A 15,096-nucleotide genomic window follows, 5' to 3' on the forward strand; every position below is an offset into this window, starting at 1 on the left:
TTTTTTTTTTTTTTTTTTCCCTTTTTAATTTTCCTCTCTTTGTTGACAGGTGTAAGCCTCTAGGGATAAAATAAATTTCCAGCTTTCTGCAGAGGTGGGTAGGTCTGCCTTGGGATTTCTTAGCACCTGGAAGAGGTGTCTTTGCCTATCGTTGAAGGATGCATTAGACGTTCTTATTTTTTTGGCACTTGGGCTAATAATCAGTGTGTATTTCTTTTATAAACATCTCTGTTTGAGATTGGAGCCTTCTAATGAAGACAGGGCCCATCAGTTTAAGAATCCATTAGTTAGTAAAGAATCCATTCATTTGTAAAGAATCCATTAATTTGAGAACAAACTAGAAATAACCTATGAGTTGGCTGATTGGCGCCGGCCCAGGTAGTCTAATGGCAGAGAGGTGATGGGCTGGAGTTGGCAGGTCTCCCTCTGGCCTGGGTTGGTTTTGGGGGTGAGCTGGGGATGTGGTGTGCCTGGGAGCAGAGGCGGATTGAACAGGTCACAGGGTGGCCAAGAGCTCCGTGCAGATTCTTCAGACAACCCCAGTCACCTTGCTGGTCCTCTCTGATTGAAAGTAAACTGAGTGAAGCATGGCATTATGCTAATTCCATTTGATGTTCTTTGCTTGCTTATTCTGCTTTTCCCTCTAATTAATTATTACTCAGAATGCTACCTCATGCATCAGGAGCCAGCCCAAAGCCCACTGCTGGGGAACTTAAAACTTGGAATGCTTAATATGGTACAATTGGCCGGCAGCCCTGATGCTCTCTGCTAAGCAGGCCCCGAATCACGCCGGTGGTCCGTCAGGCTGTGATGTCCTGTTGGCTTGCGGCATTTTCACCAGAACATGTTGCCCTGTATAAAGTGATTCAGTCCAGTAATGGGCAGCCTGGGATTAGCAGCACTAACATGTCCATTCTTTCTCAGAACACACCCAGCTGTGCATTTGCAAAAGTCTGCTCAGGGGATGGCTCTTCTGGCAGTATTCTGACAGACTCCCCAGCTGGAGTCTGTACTGGTGATGGTGTCAGCTAATCTCATTGCCGTTCCCCTCGCTTCTTGCTTCTCGTCAATTCCTTGCCCCTTCCCCTGGCTTCCTTTCCTCCTTGCTCTGCTGTGAAGCTTGGGGGTGGAAAGACTATTGGCTTTGGAGTTGAATGGATTTGGGGGCAAGTCCCAGCTCCCTGAATTATTATTTGTGTGACCTTGGGCCATTTGCATCACCATCTTAGCCTCTGTTTCTTCATCTGTTAAAAGGGATGAAGGAGACAGCTATGATAAAGCATTTAGCGTATAGCTTTTTAAGAAGCATCTGTTTTCTTTTCACTGCACATATTCATGCATTTTCCTTCTAGAGGATTTTAGCCCCTTCCTGTTTCTAGCCCTGTGAGGATTTAACACATAACTAAGACTGGCCTAAGGGTGTTATTTCCAAGTGGTTAATTATGCAAGCGCCTGCAGTGGTGGATTCGCTGGGCTTGCTTTGTCCTGCTCGCATTGCTGGGTGTGATGGGACTGGGGATGCCTCTGGGGTGGCCACTCTCTTTTTTGTCAGGCCATTATTTTATTTTTAAATTTCAACTTTTATTTTAGATACAGGGGGTACATGTGCAGATTTGTTACATGGGAATCTTGTATGATGCTGAGGTTTGGAGTACGGATCCTGTCACCCAGGTGGTGAGAATAGTATCCAGTAGGTCGTTTCTAAACCCCCCACCCTCTAGTATGCTACAGTTTCTTTTGCTCCACTCTTAACTTCAGTCAAATCTTTGGGAGTGTTGGCAGGAGATTGGGGGGAAGGATGGCATTCGGACTTTGGGCCAACAGCTCCCACTATAGTCTTCAGTCTCCGCTGATGATAAGAGTCTTGATCCCTGTTCCCATGTGCCTGCTATTGGGAGGGAAGAAGCTGAGGTTTCTTGCGTGCCCGCGATGGCTCTGGCCCTTTGTGCGTTCTGTAATCCTCACACTTTACAGACGGAGGAAACGGAAAAGCTAAACATGTTAAATGACTTGCTTAAGGTCACACAAGTAGCCACTTAGGCGTTGAACAGGATTCAAGTCCAGATTTTACTCCCTCCAGTGCACCTCTCTTCCATCTGTGATGATTCCAGGAACACAGCATACAGCACTACATTTGCTGGAGTGGGGAAATAGGGCATGCTGGCTTCATGGGGAAAGATATGGTTCCAGTGTCTTTGGCCAGGGTTTGGTAGAGGTTCTCAGGGTACTTATACGCAAAGCATTTTAACGTATCTCCTAAGTGTGGTGAGGAAGAAATGTGGATTCTGGAGTAAACATGAGCTGTCTGACTGGCTAGCCCAGCAGGTCCCCTAGGAGCACCTGGGAGTGCTGTCCCTGCATGAAGCCTTCCTCACCACCTGGAGGCATTGCATGGGCTTCTTGAGCAGAGGACCCAACCTCCTCTTTGTTGTGACAAGGATAAATGATGTTCACAAGGATGACACACTGCCAGAACATGTCCTGAATTTTATGAAGCCCAAAGCACAGTTAAGGAAGAGTAAATGTCCCCTCAGCGCCCCCCACACATCGACTGCATGTCAATGTTATGCCGCATCTGGGATGGTACGGATGAGCTACAGTTGGCGTGGGCTCTGTGGCTCTCCTAGTTGTAAGTTCTCCTCTTCCCTACTCAAAAAGCCTAGCCACATGGGAGAGGGAGGTAGTGAGGAAGACAGAGCTGCTGGAATCTTTTACATTTTGCAAAATGGCATTCATTCACTGCAGGTGGCCAACAGCCACCTGCACCACCAGCCTCTCTGTGATTCCACTTCATGAGGGGCTGTGCTGGCGGGGCCTACAGGTTCTGCGAGCCTGGCTTTGGCAGTGAGTGGGTGAGTGGAGGAATTGTGGCAGGCCAAGGTACTGGGGCCTGCCTGGGGACACTGTGGGCTTGTGTGTCAGGCCCCACCTAGAGACCCCTCACATCCCTCGCTCAGTCTTTATTCCACATTCATCCTCTGAGGCCTCCTCATCACCATCTTAGTAGCCACCACAACACTGCATCATCTTAAAGACGTGTGGAGAGGCTCCTCTTGGGGAGGATGGGCCTGAGGGTGATAGAACTCAGGTCTCTGGGTCCCAGGCCTGGGGCCATCATGGGGCTGCTCTGGGGGCTGCTGAGGGTGTAGGCTGTGGAAGGTCCCTTCCTCCAGGGGGGCCTGTTCTGTCCTGGGCTTGACCTTGGGACCCTCCATGTGAGTGTGGGTGGCTCTTTCCAGTCATACCCTAATTGGAGAGTGGATTGGACTCATTGGATCCTCAGCTGGACCTTGGTTCTCTGGGCCACGGGTTGCTCAGTGGGACTTCAGTGCACAGTGACAACTACCTGTGATGTTCTCCTCATGTAAGCCTGTCAGCTTCCTCACCAGCTGGGGATCACGGCCCATGGAATGGCTGAAGTGATCAAGGCAGCAGCTGCTGAGAGGGGTCTTGCTCTGGGAATCTTGCCGGTGGCTGCTGGAGCTTTCTGTCTTCTGCTCATGGCTCTTCCTGTCACTTCTCTAGCATTTACTGAGCCCCAGCCTGTGCCAAGTTCTGTGTGGGCATGTAGGCTGTTGTCCCTGCTCTCACAGGGCTCCCAGCTTGGTGGGGAGGACTGAGGTGTGAACAGACCCCTTTACCTGTAATGGCAGAGGTGTGGCCAGGTCTTGTAAGAGCACGGAAGACAGAGAGATGTCCTCTGGCCAGGGACAGATGGGGTCATCAGAGGGTCAACGGAAGCTTCCTGGACTAGGTGATTCTGGGTCTGGGTCTGTAGGAATGAACTTGCACTAACTCTGTGGACAAGGAAGGGCTGGAGAGAGGGTCAGGAGATCCCTAGTGTATTCAGGAACTTGTATGTCATGCACTTGCAGTCATGGGTGTGCAGGGGAGGGAGTGGCTGGAGTTGAGGCTGGGATGTCAGCAGGGAGGGCTACCTAGCCTGGGGCAGGAAATCCAGACTTCAGGACTGGTGTGTTCCTGGGGTTCTTTCCAGGGTGTTAGAAGTTAACACCCTGCAGTTTACATGTCTTATTGTTCTTGTTCTTGTCTAGGTCAGGCTTGATGGGGAGAACTCCAGTCCACAGTCATTTGGCCCTGGGCTTCATCTCAGCTTCCTGGAGGGATTCTGTTCATCTATTCATCTGTCATCCATCTCTCTCCATTCATCCATTCATCTGTCCATCTACTCATCCATCCTTCCATCCAATCATCTACTTACCCAGCAAGTACCAATTGGGAGTCTCCTATGGATGAGGAACCCTATCAAATGCTGGGGGGCATGGAATTCAGGGGCAGTGCCTCCTCCTCTCCAAGACTGGTTATGATATGGAAAGTCATGGCCACATACCATGCCACTGCTGGGCATTCCAGTGGCTGGCAGAGCAGCTGTGCCCCAGGGCTGTGATCACGGAGGCCTCTCTCAGTGTCCGTGGGCATTTTGAGGACTCCAGGGCTTTGTCCTTTCACCTCTTATTTATTGCTTCTATGCCACTGTCTCTACTGTACATAGGCCTGCCTCTTTCCTTTTGTTTCCTCTGTGTTTCCTCCTCTCCCTTCTAGTCTTTTGTTTCACTGGAAAGAGTGGAAAAATTAAATGATTTTAGACCATTTGTGATCTTTATGGAGAATAGTTGCTGCTCCTTCCTTCTACTTCCCAAGGAGACGGGGCAGCCTGCCCAACCCTGATGCCCAGGCACTGTCCTTTTCTGTATGTCCTGCAGATGTTGGACAATCTGTCCCTCTAACTAGAACATGCTGCCTGTAGACCAGGGACTGTGTGATGTTCACCATTTTATTTCCTGAGAGCAGTATGGGACCTAGTCTACAGTAGTGTTAAGGGAATAAATGAGTAGGCATTTTATGTTTCTTACTTCCAATAGAAATGGGGTAAGCTGTTTTTGTGTGTGTGTATACTTTGGTTGCCTGTTTGGCTGGTCAACAACTCCTAGGCCAGCACATCAGCAAGGGCTTTGATCTGAAAACTTTGGCTAGTGGGAAGGCTTACCTTTGACTAAGAGTGTTGCCTTAGGCCTGGGTGGGTCAGCAAATGAGGCCAGGGCTGCTCCTGCAGGTGGGACATTCCTGGGCCCAGCTGTGGCACATGGCAGTGGAGCATGGGGTGCAGAGAGATGAGCATGTGTGGGGGTGGTGGGGGTGGTAAGCAGCAGTGGAGGAAGGTGTGGGAGACCAGGCATTTGTGCACACACACACACGCACACATGGACACAGCCTGATGCAATGATACAACCAGCAGCCACATACACTGGTACAACCAGACCTTCAGACTGGCACAGCCCAACAGGAACTGACACATGCACATTACTTGTGCAGATCCACACATCAACATGCACACACATCCACCAGGAGGAGAGCATTGCTGGTGGCAGAGCAGTCTGGGAGAGGTATTCTGTCTTTGGAAAAGAAATGGCAACTACCCAGTGTCAGTTGCAGCAGATGGCATTGACCTCTGCAGTTAGATACCAGTGATCTCTTTCTGTAGAGAGAAAAAGAGGAGAAAGAACAGCAGAGAGAGAATAGCTGGTTGGTTGGACAGCTTTCCATTGCTCTGGTGCAAAATGTTACTTTTCATCCAGGCTGGATGGAGTTAGGTGAAGGAAAAAGGTGGAAGGGGCCACTCCCAACACCTCTCCCAGATTGGCTTCCCAGGCATGGTGTGTGCCTGGAGGTCAATTTAATCCTTCATAGAAACCCAGCCTGGGTTTAGTCCTGTCTTCAAATCAATTGCTTCTCAGAGTTTGCTGCAGTGACTGAAGCTCCCGCAATTTGAATATAAAGACTGTGCTTTTTAATACATTTACAGCAAAGGTAAATTAAGTCATCTCAATGTTCTGTTGTCCCACATGATATATGCAAATATTTCTCACTCTAACACGGTAAATCTTTAGCAGACGACTTTATCACTCAGAGCTAGGATAATTCTGTGCCATTTAAGTATCATTTACCAGAATATTTTAAATTACTAATTAATTATAGGAGATTAATTTTTGAATATGGCCCTGCATTTGCATTTAATTATATCCCACTGTTTACGGATTCTAAAGCCTTAGCACTTTAGTAAAAGTGCTTCCAGTCTGAGAAATTTCTATTTTCTCTTAGAAATTCTTAGAAATAAGATCACAAGAAAGAAATGTTTCTAGATTTTGTTCTGATGGCTTGGAACTCAGCGGCTGCAAGAGGGAGCCAGAAGGTGGGGCCTGGCTGAGTTCAGGAAGAGAAGAGAGAGCTGTCCTCTTAGGGTCTGTGTTTAAGGATCTACATGGCTCTGTCCCTTTCTTCCTCTGTCCCTTTCTTCCTCTGTCCCCACCCTCCTGCTCATCTTTCCAGAGTCTCTGAGTGCTGGGGAAGCTGCTGTGAGCTCTGTCCAGGTACCAACCAGCACTGGTCTTGCAGGCCTCTGGCATCCCAGCCCACTGTCCCCTCTCTATGATAGCACCATCACATTCAGAGCCTGCTGCCTCCTGAACACACCTCCATTGCCACCTCATCCCAGAGCTAGCCCTGCACCCAGTGCTTGTGCTGTGACCATCTATTGCATCTCCCTCCTTGTGTGACCTGGGAATGCTAAGGGCAGGAACTGGGGCCTGTTAATCTTTTTTTTATCACCTTTTCAGGGGCCATGTGTTATGGTTGGTAAACGGATGGAGGGTGGGACCCCAGGACACCGACTTCTGCCCCCACACAAACATTGTCTGGAACTTCGATTGCCCACTGGGCAAATGAAACACATTCTTAACACTCCAGCCAAGCAAGGGCGTCTGAGTAAAACATTGTAAGAATTTAATGTTTGATTTTTGATATTTCAAAGGAGCGTCTAAACAATCATCAGGGAAAAAGGCCTAAGTGCTGCTGGACTTTCTGGTGTTTATTTTCTGGTTGGGTGTTGTTTCTATTTTGAGTTCCATCTCAAATCATGCCATCCCATTCTTGGTGCTCAGGGGTGCTGAAAGCCTTACAGAGACTGTCTGGGAGGCCTGTCTGGGGTCGAAGAAGGCTGTGAACCTGAAGCATGGGCCTGAAGACACCTGGTGGCCTTTCCTTCCTTTGTGGGTCATTAAATAGCAGAGCAGAGTGTCAGCTCCTCCCTGCAGAGTCTCTGTGGCTTATTAGCAGGTAGCCCCTTGAGGCAGCAGACATGAGAAAATAGGCATTTACAAAGGGAAACAGCCTGCAGCAGCCAAAATGGCTCAATTACCCTTTCTGCTCGGATCCCCAAGGGTTTTCAGCCTGGGGAGGCCTCGCCCCGAGCCTGAGGTGAGTCAGCCTGTTTGTTGACTGAAGAGCTGATTGGGGAGCTCAGCAGCGAAGCTGTAAGAAGACATGGTGGGAGGCGAGGGGAGGGGGTGGGTCATGAGAGGCAGAAATGAGAGAGATTATCTAAATTGGTATGAATTTATCTCAGAGAAGCTATCTGTGCCATGTAGTCCACATCTGGTGCCATCCTCTGCACATGGCATCCCCAAACAGAGCCCTCTCCTGGTGCTGGTGAGATGAGAGACTTCCCTGACCCCACTCGCAGGACGTGCGATAGGGATGTGGCTCCTTTGTTCTGCTGCGTGCTCCTTACGGGAGGGGGGCCTGCAGAAGGGTAGGTACGGGAGCTGGGGTGAGCGCTTTTGGACTCTGGCCCCATGGTAGCATCTAGGGGTGGGTGCCTGTGACTCCCAAAGCCCCAGTGGGTGTGTTACAGTGCTCTTTTGGCTCTGCCATCTGCAGATGGCTTAAGTGTTAACCAGCTCAGTGCCCTCTTGATACTCAGGTCCTTGTCTGGCATCCAGGAAGAATCGGGCCACATGGACAAGTTGAAGGATGGTAAATGCAGGGGATTTTATTGTCAGATGGAAGTGGCTCTCAGCAGGATGGATAGGGAGCTGGAAAGGGGTTGGAGTGGGAAGATGATATTCCCCTGGAGTTCCACCATCCTGCAGCTGATCTCTCTGACTGTCTCTAACCAAACTCCTCTTGATGTTCAGATGCTCCTTTTCTTCTCTCCTTCTCTGCTGTATCACTCTTCTGTTCCTCTGCCCTTCTGCTTATGGAGCCTGGTGTTTGGGGTTTATATGGGTACAGGATAGGGGGGCATGGCAGGCCAAAAGGCAGCATTTGTGTGTGAAAACAGGAATGACTGTTCCCATTTCGGGCGGTGAGTTTCCAGGCTTGTGGGTGGGGCCTTTGCTGGGGAACTTCCCTCTTCTACCCAGTATTTCCCGGCCTCCCATCTGTGTCACTGGTAGGAAACTGGCCTTGGTCACCTGCCATCTGTGCTTGAGCTGCCAGTCCCCTTGGAGAGAAGAAGGGCTCTGCATTAGCTAGCTGGTGCAGTGTAACAAACCATCCTAAAACTCAGTGTCATGTGACAGTAAGCATGTGTTGTTACTCGTGAACCTCCTGGTCAGCAGACCTGGGTTAGACTCACTGGATCTCAGCTGTGCTGGCTCATGCATCTGGGCTGACTGGTGAGGATGGCACTGGCCAGCTGTAAACTGGGGTGATGAGCCTTGCCCCTTGACAGGCACACTAGCCCAGGCTTATTCATGTGGCAGCAGCGGAGTTCCAGGAAAGCAAGTGTGAGTGCTCAGGGCTGCTTGAAGCCTGAGCTCAGACCTGGTGCGTTGTGACTTCTGCTGCAATCTCTTGGCCAGAGCAAGCCATGAAGTCAGCCCAACAGGCAGGGGAAAGAGACTCCTCCTCTGGATGGAAGACTGCTCTTGAAGGGGGAAGTGCAAAGTCACATTGCCAAGACAGTGGCTGCATTAAGGGATGGAGAGTTGGGACCATTTTTTTATCCATCTAGCATGGTCCTAGTGTGCAGATGAGCTTCCTGGGTGGAAGCAGATGGCAGCAGGTCTGCGGGTGACCTGGGGTCATGTACCTCTTGACTCTCACTTTGCTTCAACATTGCTCAACTTTGGGGTGAACATGGCAAAGAGGGGGATGCGAGGCAGAGGGAGGGATAAAGGCAGCCTATATTTATCAAGTTCACCATATTTAGACCTTGAAACTCATGAAATCTTCTCAACAATGCTGAAGATAAGGGCTCGGATGGAGCTTTGAGCCTGCAGGGATTTTGGGGTTTGCTCATGGTCCAGAAGATGAAAACTGACAGAGCTGGGCTATGAATGCTGAATACCCTGACTCAAAACCCAGTCTTTTTCCACCACTGTGTGCTGTTGGGAGAGGAGGCTTGTTGCCATTGACAGATCAAGGGAGAGCCCATTTTTCTCCTGGAGTATAACACAGAGCAGACTAGGTGAACATTGCCATGGAGTAGCAGGTAGCATGGGGAGGGGGACTGGACACTTCTGAATGCTTGTATGGAGATGGGGACAACCCCCAGTCCTCTCTGCCAGCACATCTGCAGAGAGCCCGAGGGGATGGACAACTAGAAGAGCAGTTTCCACAACCTTCCAGGACACCTGAGAGTCTGGGGACATTTTATATAGGCTTTCTGTCTACAGGGCAGGGAAGGGCAGAGTTCAGGAAGACCCAGCCCCTTTCCTGCCCCACTTTCTCACCATGTGGCTTTCTGAGCTCTGGTTCCTCATCTGCTCAATGGAGTTAATAATTGAATCACAATATTCTTCTAAGTACAGGTTATTTTGGGGTGTAGGTTTTCCTTTTTCCTTTCTCACAGTGCTTGATGTGGGTATGGGTACCCAGAACATGCCCAGTGACTGATGTGTGAGTGGAGAGATTGATGAGTCTCAGAAAATGTAAAGATATGGGTATGAAGGGCATTGAGAAAAGTGAAAAGATCTTCTGTGACCCTGGGCAAGGTCAACATTCTGAAATTTGGGATGTGCTAGTGCTTGACATCAGGGATTGGGATGGTGACCTGCTGCTAGGTCGGTGGACCTAGGAGAGAAGGGGCAAGGTCGGTGGGCTGTTACCAGGCATGTGTACTCTTCACCTCCAAGTTGCCTGCTGTGCAGGGCATGGTGTGGCCCCTCCGTCTCCCCATTGCATTACTTATATCTGCACTATCACCAAAGTATGCTGTGAGCGATGTCGGGGAAAGCAGTGTACAGGGTTGTGGTCCACAGTTGGAGTCCGAGCCTGGGGGAAAGAAGCTGCTATAGGAGACAAGTGTGAAGGTGCGGGAGAAAAGAACTAGAGGGAGGTAGATCATCGCAGGAAGAGCACACATGAATTCCCCCAACCCCATCCAAGAAGCCCTGGGTACATGGGCACAGGGAGGGAAGGTAGACTTGAATAGGGAGATGCAGGACCTGAACCACTTTGATTTAAATAGGAAAAGGCAGGGCAGAGCACCTGAGAGTGTCTCCCTCCTCCCACACCCATTCCACTCACTCTCCTCTTCACAGAGGAAACCTGAGGCTTTCACATGCTCAGCTGGGGCCATGATGATGCTTTTTTTTTTTTTTTTTCCCCAGGGCTGGGGCTGCTGGTGGCACAGAGGAAGGGACATTGTCCTTGGAGCAAATGGACACAGAATCAGAGCCCAACTCTGCTATCAGTGCCATCTTTTTGAGGCTGTTTACTGGTCATAAGCTGGAGTATTAACACCTTCCCAGAGGGTTGCCATGGGAATTAAATGAGGGAACACGCTTGAGAGGGTCTGGTGCAGGGGTGGTGCTCTGCAAATTGTAATTTCATTATTGTGCCTGTGGATGGTGTTTGGCTGAGATTGTAGAACCAATCTGGGACTGTTGGGGTCAAGCATGGAGGTGCCGGTGGCTCAGAGATGGGGAGCTGTGGCCAGCCTGTTAGAAGGATAGCTCCCACTCACTCTGTGTCAGGAAGCATAGCTCCCAGAGCCAAGTGAGGAAAGCCAGATGTGGGGTGCACCTTGGGTGGTAAGAGGAGGGACTAGGAAAAAGTGACAAAGTGCTCACAATCTCCAGCCAGCCCAGCTGGGTTTGAGAACTGGCTTGCAGTCCAGCAGTCAGCTGGAGAGGATGTTAGAGTCCAAGGGAGAGGGGAAGAAGAGGAGGGCTAAGTGCTGCCTGGGCTCCAGATGCTGGCTGGGCACTTCAGATCTTGTTCAGGAGCAGGGTGGGAATTCACAGGGCACCTTCCATCTGGGCTGTTATTGGAGCACATGAGCAGGAGCAGCTATTAGTGACTTTTCAGGAGTGCTGGTTACTGGGCTGATAGAAAGAGGGACAGCCGCTGATGCTTTCTGCCCGCAGAGTTACTCTTCAGATGAGAAGGCATCTCTCAGCAGCCTGTCAGTGGCCAGTCCACCACTAAGACATAATGGGCTCCATCCCCGGACCTCTTACACTGGGTGCTTTGGGGGAGAAAGACATGGTCTCTGCCCATGAAGCACTGCCAGACTACACTAGAGAGAGAAAACAGTGGATACCCAGTTGGAGACTGCCCTGCAGCTAGCGAAGCAGGGTGGGAAGGGGCTGCATAGCTGCCACTCTCTCGCCCTGTGATGATCAAGTGGAACCATCCCATCCAGGCCACCATGTGAACCACTCTTGGATAATTCTGTAACTTGGAGCTTTTGAGGACAATCAAAGAGTCAGAGAAGAATGGCTAAAGCCACCCTTTGACATGATAGCAGGCCATAAATCCAAATGCCTATGACATCCAGGCAGGGATATTAAGGCAGACAGCAGGTAGGCTATAAGAACTGAGAGTATTGCAGCTGCAGGCACCTGGGGAACATCCTTCTCCGAAGAGGACTGTTAGGCTCTGCCAAGATTCCCCTGAGAAGGCCTGGTGTGGTCACTATTTCTTGTGTCTCAAGAGGAGCCAGAAATTTGGACTTTCTGTGAAATCTCTTAGTTTTTAAATGTTTGTAGCTAATTGCAAAAATGCTGAACTCTCTGTTGGCCAACTCTGCCTGTGGCAGGGCTGATAAGGCTTGTAGACTGCCAAGTGGCAATGTCTGATTTATTGCATATATACTGTCAACTTAAGCTCATTAACTATGAGAATGGTGTGAAACAAGCCCTGTTCTCCTTTCCCAGTCCTTTCTTGCTGAGGATCGGCAGTCATTCTTAGCACAGTGGTCCTAGGAGTTCCTATTTCTTTTTTTTTTTTTTTTTTGAGATGGAGTCTAGCTCTGTCACCCAGGCTGGAATGCCGTGGCATGATCTTGGCTCACTGCAACCTCCGCCCCTCCAGGTTTAAGCAGTTCTCTGCCTCAGCCTCTGGAGTAGCTGGGATTACAGGCACGTGCCAGCACACCTAGCTAATTTTTTGTATTTTTAGTACAGATGGGGTTTCACTATCTTGGCCAGGCTGGTCTTGAAAGGCCGACTTTGTGATCCACCCACCTCGGCCTCTCAAAGTGCTGGGATTACAGGCATGAGCCACCGTGCTCAGCTGAGTTCCTGTTTCTATCCTTGGCTCCTCAAGGTACCACCCCTGTTTTCTGTGATTCCAGCACCCTTCTTACTTTTGTTAGTGGGTACTGACCTGCCTTAGGGGTCTCCTTCGTGCAGTTGACCCTTGAACAATGCAGAGATTAGGGGAACCAACCCCCTATGCAGTCAAAAATCTGTGTATAACTTTTGACTCCCCCAAAACTTAACTCCTAAGCTTACTGTTGGCCAGAAGCCTTACCGATAACATAAACATTTGATCAACACATATTTTGTATGTTATAGGTATTGTATACTATATTCTTATGGTAAAGTAGAGAAAATGGAATTAAGAAAATCATAGGAAGAGAAAATATATTTACTACTTATTAAGTGGAAGCGGCTCATCATAGAGTTCTTTGTCCTCATTATCTTCATGGTGAGTAGGCTGAGGAAGAGGAGGAAGGGTTGGTCTTGCTGTCTCATGGGTGGCAGAGGCGGGAGAAGTGGAGGAGGGATAAGCAGAGGAAGGAGAGGCAGTCACATTTGGTGAAACATCGATTGAAAAAAATCCACAGGTAAGTGGAGCCTCACGGTTCAAATCTGTGTTGTTCAAGAATCAACTGTAGTTGCCAGAAGCTCTTGTTCTTTTTATCCACCATTGCTCAAATTCTACCCTAAATGTGAACTGAGCTCTTTAACCATTACTGGCACTTTTGGTCTTTCCTGTGTGAAGGTCGGCTCTTTAGATGAGTGGTGATCATTGGCATTGGTTTGCTCTGCCTAGCAGTACTCCACAAGGCTGCTGCTGCTTGTTAACTATCTTGGGACTGGCAACTTTCAGTTCGTGGGTCTTATAGCTTTTTCCTTTCTGCATTTGGGACACACTGACTCTGCCGGTTCCCTCTCTGTACTGGGGTGGGGAGGATTTCGGCCTGCCTGACCATTAATTAGCGTGAGAAGTAGCTTCCTACTTAGGGCCTGAGTGGCAAAGTCTTGCCCATTGACAGTCACGTGGAAACCATGGTGCTTTTATGTTCTACTGTCAGATTTTCTTCCTCCAGTCCCTGCTGTGGGTGCAGCATGTCCAGGGAGGCTGTCCAGGGAGCCTGTCCAGGCCAGTGCTGAGGCATTACTGCATTGGACTGTGGCCTTAATTTTCATGTTTTTCTAAAACCATGTCTCACTTGCAGGGAGGGACCAACCTCACCTTATGATTGCTCCCTGAAGTGCATTGAACGGGCCATGCAGAGTAGATGCTCAGCAAGTCACTGACTGTATCAGCCAGGCCAGTAGGGAACTGCCCAATTCCTCATATCACACGTAGGAGCTCTCCAGAGCCTGGGACTAAGGTTCGCACAAGCTCTTGCCCTGGCTATGTCCTGTTCCCTGTATGGCTATAGGGCACTGCCTTGCCTTTCTAGGTCTCATTTGCCTGTCTTGAAATGGATTCGATATTAATTGGGCAACGAATATGGATCAGGCTCTGTTCTAGACCCTGAGAATATAAAGGGACTGAGACAAACAAGGTCCTTGTCTTCAAGAGCTGACATCTTAGTGGAAGTGGTGGTCAGACACTAAACAAATAAATGAATAAATCAAAAGTCATGCAGGTAGTGATAACCCCCATGAAGAAAAATACAGTAAGGTAAGAAGAGAGTGGTTTCGTGGGGGCACCACTGTAGAGCCGTGGTCAGGGACAATGATGCTAAGAAGGAGGCATTTATTGAGTGACCAGAAGGGTGTGATGGAGCCCCCCAAACAAGATCTGCTGCAGAGGGATTGTGGCAGCTGGAGTGGCATGTGGTCCTGAGGCTGGAATGAGCTCAGCACATTGGAGCATCAGTGAGGAAGAGGATGTACCTGGTGCCGGGTGAGCCAGGGGGAGAGTGGTGGCAGGTGACATTAGGAGGTGTCCAAGATCAAAGCACTGGGGGCTCTCAGGCCTTTGTCAGATTTGGGGTTTGGTTTCAGTTGAACAGGAAGTCACTGGAGGTTTGTGAGCAGGTGAGCAGCATGATCTGGAAAGGGACCAGGGTTAAGGTGTTGTCTCTGCCACTTTCTGATTCCATGGGAAGCAGCTCAGGGACACAGAAATCCTAAGGAAATGGTAATCTATAGTTGTCAGCCAACAGGGAGCCTGGGAGCTGAGAATGGCTACCCTGGGGAGGTGCTCCCTCTATCTTCCTACTTGCCTGGGCCACGAGGCCTGGATGGTCAGCCCCCTGCCTGGCAGCCTCATTCTGGGCTCCCTTCACTCAGGCCACCTGCATGGGCCCTTGGTGTGGGAAGCCAGGCTGGCTCCTGCTTTGTGCCTCACAGAGCGAATTCACAGGGGTGAGCTCAGCCTCTTGGCAGCCACCATAGCGGCTTCCTGTGAGGAGCATGCAATCAGCCTAAAGAGCTTTGCACATTATTAATGTGTGTGCAAATGGGCCTGCCTTGCTGCTCCAAGGACTCTCCTTGTGAAAGGGCTGAGAGAGGACGTGCCCTTTCCAGTGCATCTTTCCTTTTTCCTTCAGCAGGGAATTTGGGGAAGCAACAAAAGCAACAGCAATAACAAACCCCAACCACACAAACCTGTTCATCACCTAATGAGAATCAGACAGGGCTGCTACCAAGCCCAGTGCAGGGCCTCCCCTCCCCAGGACTGCGATTTGTTTGCCCTTGTGCCAATAGGTAAACAAAGCAGGGATGCCAGTGTGTGGACACGTGTGGGTGTGGGGGTGGGTGCAGAGTTTGCATGTGTTCCACCTTTGTCTGCCTGTTTCCACACTGGCCTTTGAAACTGTGT

General features: G+C 49.8%; 1 protein-coding gene across 1 annotated transcript in view; it reads left to right on the forward strand.

Annotated features, from left to right (window-relative positions):
• Window positions 1-15,096, forward strand: part of GRID1 (glutamate receptor, ionotropic, delta 1) — a 786,384-nt gene that overhangs the window by 223,980 nt on the left and 547,308 nt on the right. The gene's annotated exons all lie outside the window — the stretch shown is intronic.

This window comes from Colobus angolensis, unplaced genomic scaffold (assembly GCF_000951035.1).
Source record: "Colobus angolensis palliatus isolate OR3802 unplaced genomic scaffold, Cang.pa_1.0 Scaffold307, whole genome shotgun sequence".
Classification (NCBI taxonomy): Eukaryota; Metazoa; Chordata; class Mammalia; order Primates; family Cercopithecidae; genus Colobus; species Colobus angolensis.